The sequence below is a fragment of the Lonchura striata genome, chromosome 2, assembly GCF_050655825.1.
Source record: "Lonchura striata isolate lonStrDom1 chromosome 2, ASM5065582v1, whole genome shotgun sequence".
Classification (NCBI taxonomy): Eukaryota; Metazoa; Chordata; class Aves; order Passeriformes; family Estrildidae; genus Lonchura; species Lonchura striata.
In genome coordinates, this window is record NC_140704.1 from 93,682,773 (window position 1) to 93,704,230 (window position 21,458).

Consider the following 21,458-nt stretch of genomic DNA (forward strand, 5'->3'; position numbering starts at 1 on the left):
AGGGGAGTGATCTCCTTCACTGGAGACAGGGACTGGCCATGGCAGAAACTGCCAAGGGCATGGAGATGAGGTATGTACAAGTGGTTTGCTGTAGGTTTAACTGCTCTGGGGACTTGAAAGTGTTTCTGTCGTGATCTTCAGAGATTCTTTGAGCTGTGAGGTAATGTTTAAATTGGTAAATGGACTGAAAGCAATATAAAAAGTAAACCCCCAAAATATGTAATTGCCAGGGTGAGGGAACACAAAAGCCTCTTTTCCTGCTTCCTGGCTAGTGATACTGTGAAGCTCCAGTTATTGCGGGCACATGTGTGTAACTGCTTCAGAATGCTACTGGTATTTCATAACCACTTTTATAGAGATTTCATATTTTTTACTTTGAAGTTGCATTTCTTGATGCTTCTTTGGGAGTTAGCAGCACCAAGCTGACAGACTGTTCCCTTGTTTCTTAACCATGGTGCCTTTCTGGTATCAAAGTTTCAGTGTAGTTCCCTGCAGATGTTTATCAAGTCTGCAATCTCTGTCACCCCAAAGACTGCTTTGGGTTTGCCATTTGACATGGTTATTTTTGTTTGTTTGTTTGTTTGTTTGTTATTTTTGTAATCAATTTCTATTAGTCAGCTCATCAGAAGGCTGCTTGGCAGCTTAAGAGACTGGGATTTTACACTATGCCAACAAGAGGATATTCTGTTTTTATGAGGTATTTTGGGGTTTATGAAGTAGCAAGAATAACACTGAAGGACCATCTTAGCGGATTGTAATGTGACATGGTTCATAATCATATTGTCTGTGTCTCATGTATCTCTGTTTGTCTCTCAAGGGATCAGGTCAGTTTATTTCACGTTGGAATTTAGGAATAAATTATGTTGAAGTTGGCTATGGGATTAGTTCATTCCAGCAAACCAGGGAGTGAATCAATTTGGCAGACTTAGTTGAGCTTACCTGTGAACTTGTGTCTGATTAAATGACAAGGGCAGCAGTTCCCCTGCTGTCTGTGATGTACATGAAAATAAAGTGAAGAGAAGAAACACTCCCATATGACAGTCAATTAAGGATGCTGATTAACTCCATCTTGTACAAAAGCTGAGCTCTATAATACAGTGACATGATGATGAGTTATGAAAGTGATAGATTCTCCTGTGTTTATATACAGAAATGTTTCCTGGGCAATATAAACTCCATCACAGGTCCACATTATGGTGAATACATTTTATGGATTATAATACATTTTTAGTTTTGTGGAGTTGATCTTTAATTACTGTCTTCTACAGAAAACAATTACATGGGAGATGTCAAGCAGCATTCTTTCTAAATACTGTAATTTTATGGAAGCCCTTATAAAATGTTCTTGAGAACAACTGTGACTTAATAACTTAATGGGAAAAGTGAATACCTTTAGCAGAGATAAATAACTTCAGCAGTGATGTATAAATGTGCACTTGCAATTAGACTGATCAATGTCTGTTATTAATGAGCATATAAGAAAGCAAACAACTTCTGTGGCTTTGTTTAATATGGCCATAGAGAGCAAAAGTAGCTAAAACTAATTTTACACTTTGTCTGTGTAGAAAGTAATTGGAATGAAATTGCAGTGCTTGTGGTAATCCTGCCCCAATGATATTTGTGCTTTTACCTTCATGAATATTGATCTCTTTTTTTCTCACTTGAATAAACAAAGAGAACAAGATGAAAAATGTCTCTACAATTCAGTTTGTTTATCTACTAACAAGTGCTTTCCACTTTCTTAGAAGAACTTTGTAGGATGGGATAACACAAATCTATGACTCATAATCTTTGCAATGTGTCTTTTCCTGTCTTTATTTTTTTTGTTGCTTGTTTGTTTTGTGTTGTTTTTTTTCTTTAGTGACCTACTATACTTACAGTCCATGAGCTTTTATGTGCCAAGGTTATGTGTGCATGTGTGTGAACAGGGCCTGACACTGTGAGTCAAGTATTTATGACGAAGGCAGTGGACAGTGGCAGCAAAAACAAATACATTTTTTATCCTGAAGGAAAAAAAAAATGGTGTCCCTGTACGTGGCACTGGTCAACCCATACCTCAAAAACTGCACCAGGTTTAAGCTCCGTACTTTAAAAAGGACATTAAAAAGGCCAAAGCATGTCCAGATAATGACAACAATGCTCGTGGAGGCTCTAGAAAACAAGCCTTATGAAGAACAGATGAGGGAGCTGGGGTTATTTAGCTTGGAGAAGGAGATGCTCAGGGGGGACTTTACTGCTCTCTACAGCCCCCTGAGAAGCAGGGCTGGTCTCTTCTGCCTTGACTGCAGTGAGAGGACAAGAGGAAATGACCTTAAGCAGAGACAGGGAGATTAACTAATAGAAAAAAAAATTCACTGTAAGAGTGGTCAGCTGTTGCAGATGATAGATAGATATGGTTGTTCATAAATAATACAGCTAGGATGAGAACAGTTCTCCCAGCTAGCCGGACAATGCCCCTGCCCTTGGATGGGTCCTGGGGTAAAATGGACTGTTCCATCCCACCCCCCAAAAGATGTATGGCTCATCCCACACCTCTGTACCTTCCCCTAAAACATCAGTGTCCGTAACCCCATTGGCCCATGCCTTATCCCAGCCCACCTAGGAGACCCTGATAAGGGAGCTCCGAGGGGCCACACGTTCTCTTGGAACTTCCTCCCCTATTGGAACCCCACTCCCCCCTCCTAGAACTTCCTCCCCTCCTGGGGCTTCCCCCCTCCTAAACCCTCCTTTTTTCTCTCCCCTCCCCCGCCTCAGGCCTGGCCACGTGCTACACCTGAGAGCACGAAGCTCGGGCCTTCCTGCACCCCCAATAAACCTCTTTCCCCAAGAGCAAACTTCAGAGATCTCTGCCTCCCTCCACCCACACCGTGCTGGAGCGTGTTCTTCCCACAGTCAGGCATTGGTATAGGTTTCCCAGGGAAGTGATGGAATCACTGTCCTTAGATGTGTTTAAGAGGCATCTGGATGTGGTGCTGGGTGATGTGGTTTAGGGGTTACAGTGGTGGTGCTGGGTGACAGTCACATTGGATGATCTTGCAGGTCTCTTCTAGCATTGATGATGCATTGATTCGCTGCCATGAAGTTTGAAATATTTTTTACTATATGATGTGTGTGTACCCAAAAGCTCCTGATCATCAGGAGTGTAACTAACTGCAAGGATGTACACTGTCCAGGGATGATAAGCACATCGTCACTAATCTCAACCTTGTCTGTTGTGCTATGTGATACACGTACCTGTCTTACCAACTCTTCTCTTTTTTTGTGTCTGTGATGTGTTACAAGCTATTTCACTGTGCATTTATCTCAGCAAAATAGTACAGGCTCCAAGGGTCACTTGCCTTTCCTACACAATACACTGAAAGTGATGCAAGCAATTGCTGCATTATTTACTGTCAGGCTAGAGTTATTAAGAACCAGCCTTAGGATGAAGAAAGTACATATAAACTATAATGTACTTTAAGTGAGATAAAATTTCAGCTGCAACTTAATTAAATTCTTATTTTTTGAATAGTTCCTAGCCTGAGAGGATAAGACAACAATTAAGTGCTGGAGTTGCATTGGCCGAAGCATATGTGACTAACTAACAAAGCATCACAACAGAACATTAATACAGCCTTGGTACTAACAAGTATAGAATGGAAAGATCTCATGGTGATACAAATAAAGGTGGAAACAGGTTACAGATCATATATTTAAGAAAAAAAAAGCCATTGATACAAATGCTTGTGCACTCAGCAAAAGGCTGTGGAAAACCTGGTGGCAACAACTTTAGCTAGGAGAAGTGGGAAGGGCATGTTCAGCAATTGGAAGGAAAGAAAACCTTGATAACTGAATTTATTTGTTTACTGTCATATATTTTGAAAAAAACCCACCCCAACATTTGAATGAAAGATTACTTTCCTGCCTTACTCTCATTCAGATCCCTAGATAAAATGACAACTCATTCCTTGTGTTTTGAGCAGATTTGCACTTGAAGTTTTACACCTCTGTGGCAAAAAAATATGGTCGGCTTCAAAAGTAGAAGAGAATGTCCTTCAATGCTACTCTAAATTTACAATAAATGATAAAAAAAAAAAAATATTTGGAATCTGCCAAGTACAGTGATTTTGGCCATGGTTCTGTTTTGCACAGTTAATAAAAATACAGAATTCTTTAACTTTTCTATTTCAAAATTTAAACAGTTCATAGGGAAAAAAAATTTTTAGTACAATTATTAAAAAATTCAGTGATAAGAAGAAATACTCCTGAAGAAAAATGTCACTATTTAATAATATGTCACATCTGGACTTTAATGAAATATTAATGCTAAGTTATGATAGGAAGAGTACCTCTTTTTCATCTTTCTTTTATCTAAATTGTTTAATATTTAATACTTTATAATAGAGAGATAGAGCAGACCAAAGTAGAGTTTGGTGCTGTTTTATTATGTATGATTTTATTACCAGATAAGAGTATTTAAAAATGTTTAGAATATTATAGGATCAGATACAGAATATTTAAAGCTATGTAATGCAATCCTCTACAGATGCAGAAACCCATGATGCTCCTTGCCAAAGGAGACTGTAGATTTAGACTCAAAATCCATAGAAATATCTACATCTATGGTCCTTATGGGTCTCTTCCAACTTGAAATATTCTGATTCTATTTCAGTTTTGCCAAGCAAGGCTATTTTTTTGCCTTTGCTTTTTTTTTTTTTTTTTTTAAAGGAAAAATGTTGCAGTGTGTGATGCATTAGACAAATTGTAGCATGAAGGTGAAATTAAGCCTTATCAAAATGTCTGAAGAATGCTAAGATCTGGTGAAGTGTGTCGCTGGCAGTTGTATAGAGACAGATTTATGTATGGAGTGATCTTACTAACCTCATTGTCAAACTGAAAAGAGTAACCAAATGTTGAGACCAAAAGTTTATTTGTATAGCTGGTGATATATAATTTGATCTAATAGTATATCCTGTTAGACTTTGCTGACTTTTTCTTCATTGCAAAACAAAGCCAGGTAACTGCTAACCAAGGACAGTTCTAAAATGTCACAGGATGCACAGAGGGGTTACCTAGACATTATTTTTCACATCAAATGGAGACATAGAGATTTCAAAAAATATTGAGAGAAAACACACCTTGGGAAAGAACTTGGAAATAGGTCTGATGCAGGCACACATCAGGGAAACAGAAAGGTTCTTCTGAGTTGGATCACTTGTAAGAATTTGATTTTCAAATACTTGGCAGTTGCTGTTTCAAAATATTTTAAGCAATCTGAAATAATGTGACGTATTAGTAATTTGACACAGGATCTTTGCCCCTGCAAATCTGTCAACTTTTAAATTCTTGGAATAGGAATCAGAAGTAACCTTGCAAAGCCAAATTGTAGTCAAGCAAAAACAAATTTATGACAAACCAGTGACTTCACTGTCTCCTTTGAACAGGTGGAGGGTACATAACTTGCTTACAGTTTGGACACTGCAAGTCTTTGATAAAAGCAGGTATTGTTTCCATCTACCTTTCCATATTATTTGTACTGTTTAACTGATAAATCATACAAACTCATATTTCATTGTCTTTCTGTGTTTCTCTGTTTATCTAATCTATCTGTTTTCTGATGCTGAGTCATAGATTGTGTATCCCTTTTGGAACAAGGGCCATCCTCTTGTTCTTTAGTCACTGTTTGAAGCACACCAGCAATACATAAGAATTGACAGTGATTTGGGCTTGAAAACCCAGCAATTCCCACTGTAAGTGAATCTGTGGAATTCAGATGTTTGTACTGTCCATGTAGGGAAGTCACATTTCTAAATAGAGAGTCATTGTGAAAGCCAGAAAGAGAGAAATGTACAATTAATTTAAACACCTTAAAAGTATGATTTTTCTGTTACAAAAACCAAATGTTGCAAATCTGAAACTGAATTGGGAAAAGTATTTTTGCATTACTTACATCAATAAAATTACATGATATATCCATTTTTATATATGGATTCCAACAACTCCATTCAGAGATTATTTCAAAGTACTTTTTCCCAAAGATACCTATTCATTAAGCACATAATGAAGCCCAGATATTACCTGGAGACTTCATTAAAGGACAAATTTAAAACACTGAAACATATATTTGGCAGACATATAAGTGCCTAGTGAGATTTTTCTGAGGTGCTAAAAACAGCGTGCTTGAAGCAACTTGAGTCATCTGGATGACCTTACTGTACAACCAGAGGCGAACAGGTAATTGAGAGTAGAGTCAGAGAAGCTCAAGACTCTAAGCTTAATAGTATTTGAACAGAAAATTTCCCTTATGTAGTCAGAAGGACAGCTAAGAAATCCACCGTCTTGCAGGGATTAGCATTAAATGGTGTGAATGAGCCTGGAATTTCTGTTGTGATCAAAAGAAAATGACAACTTTTTTAGATAAAAGGAGGAAGAAGATTTGAGCTATTTCCTAAGTTAATATTTCTGCCCTTATTTTACACATTTGGTCTCAGCAGTCTAAGATCTTACTCTCTGGGCAGCTTTAAGCTCCCTGAGGAGATAGAATGGCTAAGTGTGCTCTGAGCATGCCTCATCAGCTCCTGCAACTACTTTGAATTTAGCAACAAGAGAAAAACCTCACAACCTTATGTTGACATTAGATTTTGCTATGCCTGATGGGTAATAAAGAGCCTTTCTCAGAAGAAGAAAGGGTTTTGAGCTGTTCTCAACATGGGGAAGTTTGAATTCAGAGGTAAGACTGATACTAATTTTAATAGTCAAAAATACCTACATGCATTATGCAATTGCTAATAAAAAATATTTCTATATGATTGGTAGGTTTATTTTGGTGCAGGTTGTTTTTGTTGGTGCTTTTTTATTTTTTTTTCCTCCAGTGTTTCATAATCAAGCATTACCATTTAAATAGTCTTAATGTGCCTGCAAAAACAAGATCCAGACATCCTAAAGAAAAAGCAACATGACTCCGATGTATAACCTGAACCTTCAGAACTTCACTGTTAAGAATTAGGTGATGGAGGAGAGTAAAACCATTGCTTCCTTGCAGCAGACTGTGTTGGGTCACTAGTAATCAATAATGAAATGGGTAGCACCCTCAATTGCACATATTTCACTTTTAGTGTAAGCTCTGTTGTCCTTCTTGAGGATTAATAGTTTTATGGAGTGGCTCCTTCAGCAGTCAAGTGCTTTTTCACTTGAACCTTTCCTCTGCTGCCTTCTGGGAGTTTAATGTGCTGGCTGATGTAAGATTTCAGGATCTGGGCACATAAAAAGAATGTTCCACTAAAGACTAAAATCCTTACGTTACTCTTTATCTTTTATACTGAGTTTTCCTGGGGTACACATCCAAGATTAATAACTTTCTGGTGATTTGACCATTTCCAAGACTGTATGGTAGCTCTACTAGAATAAATCCTGCTTGAAACAGAATAAAACAGGATGTAAAATTATGAAAGATTAAATATTTATCTTTTTGTGGGAATGAAGACATGCATGTAAAACATTAAAAAGCTGTAACTGAAAGGAAGACTAGTACGCTGTACTGTATACACTTGCATCTCCTTCGTTCTGGACTTCCATTTAATTCTGGGCTGGAATACTGAAAAAGGAATGTGATATTTTTGACACTCATATAATAGGCGACATAATTTCTGGCTATAAACTCTGTCATACTGGAACATTAACAGCATTTTTGCAGCATTATTTTCAACTACTGAGTTCAGTACTATGCTGACAAAATGGCAAATGTGATCCTTAGGCATGAGCACAGAGGATCAATAAGTAGGTGATTTTTACCTCTTTAAACCAAGTCAGTGAGACAGATATTGAGAAGCTAAATATGACTCTGTTCCCCACAGTCTGGCTGTGATCATATTTTAAATGTGGGGCCAGTGCATAAATGAGCTGCAAAGATGATGTAAAGGCTTTTGAAAGGCAGACTTAGAAACCTCCAGCTGTTAGGCTGAGAGAAGGAAAAACAAAAGGTTGCAGTAACTTGATTGCTGCATGTAAGTATTTCTGAGGTAAAAAAATTGCTAGCTGTTGAAAAGCTCTGCATTCTGGCTGGAAAACACGAGTGAGGCTCTCTGGGAGCTGTTACCACACAGTGAGAAGGGGCAAGTACTATGGGTTGGACAGGGGCTTCTTCCTCTCACACATCTTGGCAAGTCCTAGGGCAAAAATCTCTGCAATTGTTGGGCAAACAGTTCTTTAGCCAAGATAAAGTTTTTCAGTCTCACATAGGATAGCTGAAAGATACATAATGAATGTTAAAATAAGTCAGGCTGACTGATTAAGAGATCCCTTCAGGGCTTAAACCCTGATTATTTCTTTAAGGACATTTAAATTTTAAGGAAATTTACATTTCAACCTAGGCTTTTCAAAAGTAAGTCAGAGATCCTGGTTCTATTTTTATCTTTTTCAGAAGTTTAAGACCTGAAGACTATTTCCTTTAGATCCAGGATACCATATTTCTGTGTATTTTTTGTAGGATTGTTTTCCTAAAATACCCCTCTGAGATCAGTGGTCTTCTCCTTTGCTCATTGGGCTGTGAAGCATTGAAAGGAAGGTCACGTAATTTAGGAAACTTTCTTAATATTACTGTTTACTGCTTTTAAAACTTAGAATCTTTTTGAGAGATAAGGACATGCAATTGTTTAGTAGACTGCTGAAACATCTCTCTTCTTGAAATAATCCCAAATATACTGTTCTTTTGCTTCTTAATTTTGTGAAAAAATGACATTAAAAAATCTGGAACGTGTTTTTTTTACTGGTTAGGTTGTCATATCTTATGATTAAGAGATTTAGAATAATGGAAAGTAATTTTCTTAGATATTGGAAAGCTGTTGCTGAGATATTCTAGAATGGATAGTTGGGAATGAAAGAGAAGCCCTGCTCAGAGAGAGAGAGAGGCTTATTTTGTAAAGCTTGTGGGATTTAAGGAAGTCTTAACATAATGATGTGTTTTTACAAAGAACAACCCTGCAGAGAAAAATCTCCAGACCAATGCTATCAGGAACATCTGACATTGGCAAGACCATTTTCTTTCACATGACTTTCTTGAATCCTCTGGAGGAATAAGAAATCTTATCTGTATAGGGCAAAATGACTGAACCTGGAACCTAAAATTATGAACCTCTCACTGAGGGGTCACCTCTAAAAGCTGAGCAGATGCTGTGCACTATAGACATGGCAGAAATCATAAAAGTCTCTCATGGACTTTCAGCAGAAGCTATTGCATCTCCCCGACTGTGAAGAGCAAAAGGAAAATGTGAAATAAATGGATAATTGTCATGTATTACTAAACAATATTGTCTTTGTCAATCACTGCTGCCAGTAGATGACAGTGATACAGTCTTTTACCTATCAGCATGCCTCTGTCCCCTTACAGTTGACTTTCTCCAATCCCTGACTCCTGACCTTTCACCTCAGTCCATGGTTAGTGCAGATGATGGATGAGCCTTGTTATGCTCATAAGATGTGCTGGTGCAAAGGAAAAATGCCAGCAGGCATTTTGTGCTCATGTTAGATTTTCATAAGAATAACTTGTCTCCAAAACAGACAAATAGCTGCACAGGCTGAGCAAGATAAGTTTGTCATGAGTGTTTTGGTTGTTGCCATTCATTACTGATGTTATGTCAGCAGACAGGGAAAAGTGAGCCAGGCAGGAGACTCTAAAGGTGGTAAGTATTGGATGATTTGGAACAGGCACTCAGTTTTACTAACATTATCCCAGCCAAAACCAGAACATTCAGGAAGAGAGTAAAGATGTAGTCTCCCGTGAAATATTCTGTATAGCTGCCCATGTTGTAAGTCACACACTTGAAATGGAAAAATAAAGCATTAAATGATGAAATCAGTGGAGTGTAGTTTTCTTCCCCCAAGAATTTTGAACATAAATGTAATTTTAAATTGTTTCTAGTAACATAAGTAATATGAAGTTGTCATATAAAAACCTCAAATTGCACCTAGACAATTGAGCTTTCTAAACTCTTTAAGAATGATTAGGGTTTTTTAAAATCTGTTTTTTGTTCAGAGAGAATTATCTTAATTTTTGCAGGAAAGTGGAAGGAAGGAAAGCATTTACTTGAATCATTAGATGTCAGAATAGGAAAGAGATTTCCAAGGAAATTAATAGGAAGGACAATTTCTTGCTAAAATAGTAGGTAGGATTTTGTTTATGTCTAAGAAGTATGGTTCCATGGAGTGTTTTTTGAGGTCCACATGTTTTCATAAAAATGCAAAGATAAGTACAAGGAATCCAGTGTTAGAGCTCTTGGTGGAATTTTTCCAAGACTCCATAGGCTTTAACTGTGGGCTTGAATTCAGAAGTCCAGGTAGTAAATATCCTGTACAATATCCAAATAAAAAACTTTTCTATGTTTGGGAGGCCTGATAAACAAGAACAAACCAGTTGTTTGGAAAAAAGTATTTTCAGCAAGACTTGTTATTTCCTGCTTGTATCATTTATCACATATAGGTATTTATTCAAAAGTCTTTCTCTCTTGATCTAGTGGTTTGTATTTCTCCTGTCCATAGTGCATTTAGCACTATCACCCTTTTCCCCAAAGGTTCTAGGGACTATCAGAGCATTTATGTTGCTGAAGGATGGCTGCCTTAATAGTCCTTGCTTCAGCACGATTTTACTTGGCTTTTAAAGATTAAAACAAACAGGGAAGACACAGATTCTGCTTCTGAAATATTGTTTACCACTGAACTGCTTTTTCATGAAGCGATCATGGAAAGACAACTTCCGTTCTGCGGTTCTGTGCCAAGCAAACAAAATTAGCTGTAAGCCTTCTCAAATACTGGCATTTTAATCAGACCATGTTTCAAATTGTGTGCTGTGTCCCCATCATGAAAGGGTTCTAATTCAGTAGTGGGATTCCTTCGCTGAGAAGGATTCATAGCACAGGCAGCTGCTTCACTGTGCTGAAAGCTATGAAAACTTTGGCTACGATGCACTTCACTTTTCTTTAGTAATTGGAAGTGTCCCATGAGAAGGGAACCTCAAGCACAAGTGTTCTGCTGTCTAATAGCATGGATGTGTTTTAAACTTGGGAAATTTGTAGAGGGGAAACTACTGTCATAAAAAGAGTTTAATTACAGTCTCTCTTTTAATAGATTTTCTGACTATTCAGAGATGCACTATCAAATAATTGGGTATAAAATTATACATATCTCTCTGCATTGCATTTCTTATTCTTGAATAACCCTTTCAGAGACTGAAAAAATGGCAAAAGAAAATGAAAATCCTATTGCAGAAAAGAATGTACATATAAAATTCAGGAGTATTGAAAGTTCATAATTCTTTTAGCATGCTGGCAGCTGGTGAAGTATAGGTGCTGAAAATCAAGGTTGTTGCTTACCTTTCCAGTGATGTCTAGAACTGGTCTGCTACTTCTACTATAGTTTTTTTTTTTTTTGTTTTTTTTTTTTTTTTTTTTTTTTTCCCTAAACAAGACTCTTGTGACCATCCTGCAAAGATGAAACACAGTTTATTTTCTTCTTTTTTGGCACTGCTTCTCATTCAATGGAAATAAAAGCACGGTAATAAAAAAAAGGCCAAGCAAATGAAAACAGCATGTCCAATTTAAAGAATATAAATGTTCGCTAAAGCAGAATGTTTTTACAGTGTCCTGATTTGTGGTTCAGTATTAGTTTGTACCTGGCACACATTCCATGGCATGTAGCTGTGGGTATGCCTGGTGCCCCACTGGCAGTAGCATTTAAGGTGCTGAAGTCCTGTGAACTGGGGAAATGGCATCAGTTTATCTCCAGATGCTCACAGGTGCAACCCACATCCATGCAACCCACAACCCCTTGCAGCTCCAGAATTGCAAAGGGTTAAAGGTATTCATAAAAGGAGCCACAAAAATAGCTCTTGTGCTGAGAAATACAAGTTATAATGGGAGTTTTAAGGAATTCAGTCTCTCCTTTTTTAGAAAAAGAAGATTTAAAAGTGCTCTGATTATAATGCCCAAATGCCTTTATGGTGAGAAAATCTTGCCTCTGTACTTTAAGAGAGAAAAGATTATTGGTGGGAAGTTAAAGGCATCCAAATTTGAATAAGAAATTAGTAGCAATTTGTAACAGTGAAGGCATGGAAGTACTAGCACAGTTTAGCAGTGGATGTGATGATTTCTACATCTTATAAAGTCTTCAAATCAATGTTAAATGTCTTTCTAAAATAACTGATTTTTCCAAACAGGCTTTGGGAATACAAATAAGGGAAACTGCATTTAAGGGCTTCTGTTCCACATAATATGTGAACTAAGAGTCCTTCTGACCTTATTTTCTCTGAATTTATTAAAGATAAGTGTTGGATAGCAGATGAATCACTGTTCTGAACTGCTAGTTATTCTTATTCTTACACTCAGCATTTCATGTAACTACTACCTGCTTATGATCCTCACTGAGAGAATCAAAGTGTATGATTTCATCTATTATACTTATTTTAATAGGTTATATAATTTCAGTATTTCATTTTATTAGCAGAATAGAACTTAAATGTCTTCTCTCTCCAATATAGTCTTGTCTGCTTGACCTCCCCTGACCAATCCCCTATTTTCCAGGAGCATAACATGGCCATTTCAGAAAGCAAGCTCTTCTAAGTCACTGAAGAGAAGCAAGATAATTTGCTATCACCTGGGGAGGTGGTGACCACTGAGTCACCTCCCCTAGGTGAGGAGTGAAGCATCTTTTGTTCACTGGGCCAGAGGCACTTTCCTTTTGCAGTGGACTCCCTTTCTGCCTAACTCTACTTAGATGTCTTAATGTGAAATCAGTGTGGGGCAAACAGTAGCTTCTAAATACAGATCATATAAATATTTACTTTAAATTTTCTGAGTATGATAAAATACATTCATCTTCCTGATAAACATCGCTATGCACACATTCTAGCATCTGTAGGTAGTGTGGATGTTTTTCTCTTAATATTAGTTTGTTTGATTCTGTGGGTTTTGACATCTCTATTCTTTTATCTGACAAATCTGTGCACTGACTTGTAAAAAAAAATCAATATTGTTTTCCCTGGCACTTTCTCTGCAGTTGAGTTGATTTATTATCACAGTTCCCTTTCCCCTCTTTTATCAGTGTATTTCTATTGCTTTAGGGTCGAGTACCTGATAACATCACAGGGTAGAAGACACACAGAGAGTTTCCGTGACCTTATCCCCTGTGTGATCTTGTCCAGTGTGACGGTGAGCCATGGCTAGAAAGTGAACAGTGATATTATCCGAGCTGTGTGATCAGATTTATGTTTGATTACACTGGAAATAGAGATGAGCTAGAACCAATGAACAAAATTTAAATTTATATTTAAACTGTTCTTGTCCAGTACCTCAGTGGCTAAAGGAAGAGTAGACATCCAGTGAACAAAACTTAATTTGTCTGCAAAATGGTTATGTGCTGGAAGAGTCATATAGCCCATAGTTCTTGTAGGATTTAAACCAACCATAGTGGGGAGATGGCTGTTGCTCCCTAAATATGTAGTCTTATTGCTGCTGTTTCTCTTAGCCACCTATATCAAGGTAGCATCTAAGAACCACATTAAAAGTTCAGAGTTACCTTACTCTAGATACTGCATGAACACATGTCAGTGTTTCAGACCAGATGCAGCTGAAGGCTGCAACAGATAAGATGCTGTGAATATATTGGCAAGTGCAAGTGTAGTAATGCAAACAGGGGCCCTGTTCACGCTGGGTGCTCGGGGAAAATGAGTTGATGAAGTTTGCTAAACCTGTGCCTAATGTGGCTACAGTGTATTAGAGCCACTTTTTTTTTCTTGGAAGAGACTATCCTCAAGCAATGCCTTCTGACTGTTTCTTTAATTCTCTCCTAATCATCTCAGAAACTCAGACCACTCCTGTCCTTGCCACTAGGGACTGCCATTATCTGTAGGCATTGTGAGAGAAGTGTGCTTGAAGGTTGACTGCAAAGCAGGATTTTCAAAGGTGTTTTTCTTATTGCATGGACCAGCAATGCAGTTGGACAGAGAAAAAGGGTGTGTGTATGTGTGTGTGGGTGTGTGGGTGTTTTTCCCTGTTTGGGGCTGAAGAGATTTGGAGACTGAGGGGGAAACTTGACAGAGAAGTGAATTCATCTATCTGGTAGCTAGAGCAGGGCAATGAAGTGAAGTCTAATATGAAAGGCACAGTAATGTGTTAACTCAGTCAGCAGAAGTGTGTAAAGTGTGATGATACATTTGGGGAAATGTTGGAGGAAGGAAGTTCTAGCAGTCACTAGACAATGTAAATTGGATGTCAGCCATCCATCAGAGAAAATGACACAAGTAAAAAGTTTGAGAAAAGTTTGGAAACCATGCCCTTGCATTATTGCTCCTTCTTTTAGCCTTCCTTTTTTCCTGCAGGGACTTGGGAAGATTTAACAGCAGGATAGGGTAGTTGGCAGTAGAAGGAGCAAGAATACAGTGGGGAGCAGAATTACCAGCATCTATGGAGTGCAGTATGTCTCTTAATGATGTCAGAAGTCAAAGCTTCTTTCACTTTTGGCTGAAAAAATAAGTTCTGATTGGCCTTTTCTTACTTAAGTATGCTTTCATGGAGAAATAGGACTTTAAATTACAGAATCAGAGAGTGAACTAGTTTGGAAAAGAACTTTGAGATCCTCAAGTCCAACCTGTGACCTAGCACCTCCTCATCAGCTAAACCATGGCCACATTCAGTCTTTCTTAAACTGAGTCCCATGTTCAGTCTTTTTTAAAACATTTCCAAGGATAGTGACTTCACCACCTCCATGATTTCAGTGCCCAGTCACTCTTTCAGTGAAGAAATATTTTTCTTAGCTCTGGCATAACGATAGATTGAGTGATTTTTCTTCCCTTCCCTTATCAATTTTCTACAATTTATATTTATCATCAGCTTCTTGTTTCTTTAATCAACAAGCAATGCTTTCATAGCCGCTCTCATACCTGTTAGAGTAGTTTTAATTGGTGAAAGCATTTTTCTTAATTGCTTCAGGCAGAAGAGTTTCAGACTTGTACTGAAATACTTTTACAAAATTTCCAGATATCATTCGATTTTTCTCCCTAAATTATTTTCCCAGTGGATTTGGTCATGTGCTAATACAATTCTGAGCTGTATTAGTGATGCAAGAGTTTGAGGCACAATGACAAAGGAACTAGACAATGGTAGATCTATTTATTTTATGAATTTTTGTTCTCTGACTTCATTGATAGCTCCCTGGCTACCCATATACATTCAAAGTTCTTAAAATTATGAATTTCAAAAGTGAATAATGTTTATATCCGGCATAGTGGAAAATAAGTGAAATTTCATGTGTTTTGTTTAACACAACTGTGCAACATTGATTTTTTTTTTAACAAAAAGACCAAATTTTAAAGTAACATCCAGAAGTTCCTGAATTTTCTGTTGTTCAGGAAGCCATCTGAATTTCCAGCCAGCATAACCTTAAGGCAACATAGTTTTCCTCGCAGTGGAGAATTCAAATTAAAGGAATTTTTTTTTCTGGTTATTTTTAAATTTTGTTTGGTCTGTGTTGTTTTTATCCTGTTTAGAACAGACCAGTTCCAAGGTACGAAAAGGTACCTTTTTTTTTAAGCATCCCACATTATTATGGTTGAGCTCCTCTCTATCAAGCAGTGGCGGGACAGACACTGTTGCTCTCATTGAATCATGCTTCCATTTAATACATTAAAAACCCTTGCTGATGAGAATTATCCATATTGGTACAGTCACCTGAAAAAATAAATGATTGAGTTATTTGGAAAGATGCTACTCTGTCTGGTTCTGCATATCCATGTGTATGAGTTAACATTAATAAGATCGTATTAATGATATTAATAAGATCCTATTAATTAATCACGTACTCTGTGTTTGCAGTCTTGAATATTTTAGTTTTTTCACAAGTAGATGTAATATTTTTAGTTTGATTTGATACTAAAAAAATAAATCTAAACACAGGGCTGAATTAGTGAATATAAATGGCAACTGCAAAGCTGTAAAAATGTGTGACAATTTTCATGGTTTTTCTGAAAACAAACCCAGGTTTTGACTTTGCAGTTGAAATCTGTGGGTGTCATTTACCTTTTGTTGTCAAAACCTTTCCATCCTACAGGAATGAAAATAAATATCTTCCTCTTTTATAGCTTACAAAAGATAAATTCTTGTTTGCTCTTGCTGGTGACATAATTTTTCAAATAGCCATAGTGATTGAAGTCTTGAGTGTATGAATAGAAGATTGAAATAATTTAGTTTAAAGAGAATCTTATGAAATTTGAAAGCATGCAGTAAGAGAGGAATATGGAGATAAAAACAAGATCACTTTTGGATGTAATACATGCTAAAATTAATAATGAGAAAAAACAAAAAAAAAATTTTACCAAACCTGCAAGGTTTTCACAAGCAGACTCTCTGAATTTTGAGATCACAGAAAGTATAATAGTTTCATAACACTTCTGGTGTTTTTTCAAAAAATCAGCTCTGACTACTGACCTATAATAAATCTGCCAGATTGCTTCTGTAACATTTGAAACTTACACTACACAATTGTTTACAAGATCACTTTGTTCCTAGTGATTTTTTTCCCATATGTACAAATACAATAATTTCAAATAAAAATACAAATATTTTAATTACTGTTGTCAGTCTGAGGATGAAGAACTCTTTGTTTTTCTTTGTAAATTGGACTCAATGATCTTAAAGGTTTTATTCCAAATGAAATGATCCTGTGTTTCTATGAAATACTTCCAGTGTCTTCTGGATAGTGATTTTTTGTCCCATTGGGAAGATAAGGTCATCTTTATGGCTTTACATTTAGTTTGGTTTTGTATGCATTTTGTTGCAATGGATTCTCAATTTTTTAAGTATATCTGTAAGCTGAGGTAATTTACCATTTAGTGAAAGAATGATGTTAGGTAAATGTTCATGTTTTAGATTAGTTTTATCTGACTTCAGCTTTTTCAAAACTAAAACAGCAGTTTATTTGTTGCAAAAGTGATTTTAATTAAGTACTGACGTTCTGGGCTCCTCCCCAGAACCATACCTTTCAAGTGCTTTTGTAGAGAAGCTGTAAAAGGGGTAGAACTGTAGCATTAGGATCCATGGGTGCATGTTGGGGTGTGTCCCTTCTCTCTCAAATAGCATTTGTGTCTACACTGAGTGGGCCTGATGTCTTAACAACACTCAGGGAATAAAGCAGGACTCAGGAGCTGCCTTTGAGCTTTCAATCTTTACCTGCTCTGAGTTAGCTATGTAGCTTGTACTGAGTCCTGATTGTTCATTAGTTGATAATACCATGAGAATATTATTTAGTACCAGTTTAGCAATACATTTATTTCAATCCTTAATTGCCAGAAATGAGTGATTATTTTATCATCTTAATTGCCAGAAATGAGTGATTATTTTATCATCTTAGTGTTCATTCAGAAATTTGAGAATGTTTTCAGTATTCCTAGTGCTGTGAAGAACTTGAGAAGAGTCCTACTGCACCAAACCAAAAGGTCAAATTAAAAATATTTTCTGATTTTCTCTATCCTTATGGTTCTTGGTCTGGGGATTTTTGTGTGTGTGTGTGACTTGTTTGTTTTGTTTTGTTTTGTTTTGTTTTGTTGTTTTGTTTGTTTGTTTTTTGTTGTTTTTGTTGTTGTTGTTGTTGTTGTTGTTTGTTTGGTTGGGTTTTTAACATTATGATGATGGTTTTGGGGTCCCAGCAATGATTTCTTGTTTAGCGTTTGATGTTAGTCACAATAACACTCAGACATTCAGCAAATGTTTAGCTGCTACGAGTACTAAGCCCAACTCCAGTATATCACCCCCACCTCCCAAATGTATTGAAATGTAACATCTAACAACTGCTTTTTTGCTAATTACTCATCTGTGTTCTTAACACAAAATTTCAATTAGATGCTTATTAATGTTGCACCTGTGTTTTAGCAAAAATGTTGATAAGCTGTAATGATGTAATGTAATGATGTAATGTTGATAAACTGAATGAGATGTAAGCCCCATAACACTTCTCTACCTGTCTTTATTGTATTGCCTTTATGGTATTTATGTATTGCTGCCTTTATTGCTAGTTCTTAGGTAGTCTTGGTGACACAGAGAGATGCAATGAACAGAGAACTCTTTAGAGCTGTATCAAAAAGCAAAGGCCAGTCAGAACTTATTTTCCTATCTTGATTTTATGTTTTTGTGTTTGAATTTTGTGCTAAACATTGAGAACCAAGGTCAAAGGTACAAGAGAAAGGTTGTTAATGTGAATTGTTACTGCATGGGAATAACTCTATGAAATATGACTCTTTGGAATATAACTCTTTAGAATAACTAACAGTATTGCTTTTTAATCTCTAATTACAAGATTAATTGCCCGAGTTTCTATCTGTTTGACTGGCAGCTCTGCTTTTTAGAGGCAGATCCTGAAATAGGGCTTATCTCTAGCATCCTATCCTAAAGGTTTTCATATGCAGTGGCAGAAGTGAAAGGGAGGATGATTTAGGTTAGATGTTTGAATGTCCCTGAAGTGTGAATGCAAGCTTAGGTGTGATTACAGGTCTCTTGTGGTATCAGTGTTTTCTTTTGCTATTGGTGTCATAAGCTCTTTTGCAAGAGGAGTCCACACAGACAGTAACAGAGATGATAGCTGAAGTAAAGGACAGTGATGATGTAGGAAAAATTGATTTTAAACCTTCTGAGACATCCTGCAAGACCAAAGGATAAAGCTTGACTTTATAAAAGTTAGCTTAAGTGCTCTGAACTGTAATAACAAGAAGTTTGAATGCTGTGCCTATATGTACATTGCCATCTGTGCTTTGGTCAGTGGGAGAGATCCCTGTAAAACTTAGTGTGGCAAAGAGGAGGCCTGACCTGAGGAAAGGGGACGTTTTGCCTGTTAATCAAGCCAAGAGAAAAGTCTATCTGAGGCATCTTTTAAGGATGGAAAAACTGCATTTCCAAGATAAAAAAGCTGGTTTTTTTTAAATTTTTTTTTTGCAAGCTCAGAGACTAAATCTCTCAATTCATTGCTAATTACCATCTTACACATAAGTAGTCTGAATCCTGTTTAGATCAGCCAGGATTGAAAGTGGACTCATCTAATGAAGGCTTAGTAGCTACACCTTTAAATGAGTTTGGTGAGTCTCTGTGACACTGATTATGATGCATCTCTCCATAGAGCTGTTTACAAGGCCCAGCACACAGGACTACGCCTTTTTTGGATCCTCTTATGTTGATTTCAGGCTGCAAGTTTCTAAAAGCTGGCAAAACTCAGTATCCCTCGGATGTTGAAGCAAAGCAATTATTAGAAAGTCTGATTATAGTGAATAATTGAGACTGAATGTTCACATTAAAAAAAATACATTTCTCATAATCTCTTGACTTTTGGCTTTTGAACTTTTTCTTCTAGGAATACCACAAAGATACTGCATTTAACGTAGTTCTGCATGTACTTTTTATTCCACAGTTTTCTGTATCTTTCTTGTTTCAAAAGCAGTGGTGAGGGAAATGAATAATGTTGCCTGTTTATTTATGTCATGTATTGAACCATGATGGTTTGTGTCATTCCTGAAATTCCATGATGAAACTGCGATAGAAGTGCAATATGAAGTGGCTGTGACATAAAACAGGGCATCCGTTCTGTTAATTAAATTTGCATTAGTAAATATGCTAATAGAGGCTTAGATATTTTTTGAGAAAAGATCACAAATACTGTATGATTCATTTTCCATTGGTTTTGTGATTCAGAGATGCAATCTGAAAGTGGGCTGTTGAGATCATCCATACTATCTCTGGAATGAAACACTTCTAGCCAGAGTGGGATATTCTATACCTAAATTAATTTAGAAACAATAATGCATCTTATATTCAACAGAGGTAAGGGTTCTTGAATGACTGGGGTAGGTAGAAAAAACCAGAGATGTAATCAACTGTCTTTATGGACTCGTAAGTAAATGAAAAATAAACCCTCCCATGATTCATAAAAAACCGAAATAAAGGTTGCTGGATGATTTAAGGTGAGATTAACAAATCACTACAATGCAATTTATGGCTTTAGATAATGGGAGGTCAAACATGTATTACCAACTGACTTAAATTTGATTTGACTGAAAGATAAAACTCTGCTACATGAACTGTATTAACTGAAAGCCTCTGCTTTACATTTCTCACTGATGGCACCCTGGGGAGGCAACTTTCTTGGCATTTCACATCCAATTTAAGCACATCATTGATGAAAAGATGGCTAAATTGGTGCGTCATTTTGTAATAAAATATCTCACAAATTGTTTATCTGATCAATGGAGAATGCAGTCTCAAGCTGTTCGGGGCTAATGTGCTCATTGCACTAAAATAGTAAATTATTGACTGTCAGAGGACCTGGGAATTTTTAAACTCAGTTTAGATTTCCTGAATGTGAACAACATATTGTATCAGAATAGTAGGTTGTAAGAGATTAACTCTGCTAGCTGAATTCTCGCTGAAACCAAATAGATGTGAGCAGAGGGCATTAAGCACTTAGTGGGAAATGTTCAACTTCTCATATGATCAGGCTGCAGAGGGCAGAAAGGGGTCTTACCATACTTGTGCATATTTTACATCATTGCAATTTCATTGACTTTATTTGACAGTCCTGCAGCATAAGAGGGGAAGCTATGCCATATGTTATATATGAAATGTATGTTATATATGAAATGCTATTTTCAGAGCTGTAGTGGGATATTTTGTGCCTGGGGTAGGATGGGGTTACTCCGTTCAGATAGGAGCATCTGGGGCCTCCTCAGGGCCAGAGTCTCATGGAGAGTCCCAGGAGGAATGCCTTCTCTTCAGACATGGGCTGAATTATCCCTGAGGGGATCTGGGTGGATGTGGTATAGAGGGAACAGGGAACCATCCTAGGAAGGAACAAGGTAGGGAGATAGGGCAGATACTTCTTTTCCTCTTTTTAGTTTGGCAGCTATTTTTGCTGGAGCTGATGCCCACTTTTCATCCTAAGCATAGGGAGCCAGTACCTTGACTGTTCCTACATTCAACTGGACTCAGTCCTGCTCTCACAGGAATGCAGAGTTTAGCATATTATTTATGCACTCTTCTCCCTAGATTTCCATTTGTCATGCCTTGCTGTTTCTTTTTCCACTGCTATTTTCCCACAAAAGGAAGAGGATAGGAATGATTAAGAATAGTTTTGTCAAGAAGCAAAACCCCAGCAACTCTGTTTAGTAAGCAAGGCTCCCGTCTTGACAAGACTGGCCTCAGTCATTGTAGATATGGAAGAGAATGTGTGATATAAGTTAATTATTGATTTATTTTCCTAGAAATGTTCAGTCCACCATAGAAATGACTCACAGACAGAAAGAAACGCAAAAGATAAAACAGATTGGTTGGTGGATATTTTTAGTGGAAGGAAAGTTCTCTTATCCCAAGGTTGAGGGAGGAAAAAGCTTCTTTCTTTGCAGCCCATGGACTTATGGCCTTGTGAAATTTGGCATACATATTCCTTCCGTATAGGAATTG

At 37.0% G+C, this 21,458-nt stretch overlaps 1 long non-coding RNA gene across 1 annotated transcript in view; it reads left to right on the plus strand.

The window, feature by feature from the left end:
* LOC146768338 (uncharacterized) overlaps positions 1-21,458 on the plus strand; it is a 72,677-nt gene that overhangs the window by 24,046 nt on the left and 27,173 nt on the right. The window lies entirely within an intron of this gene.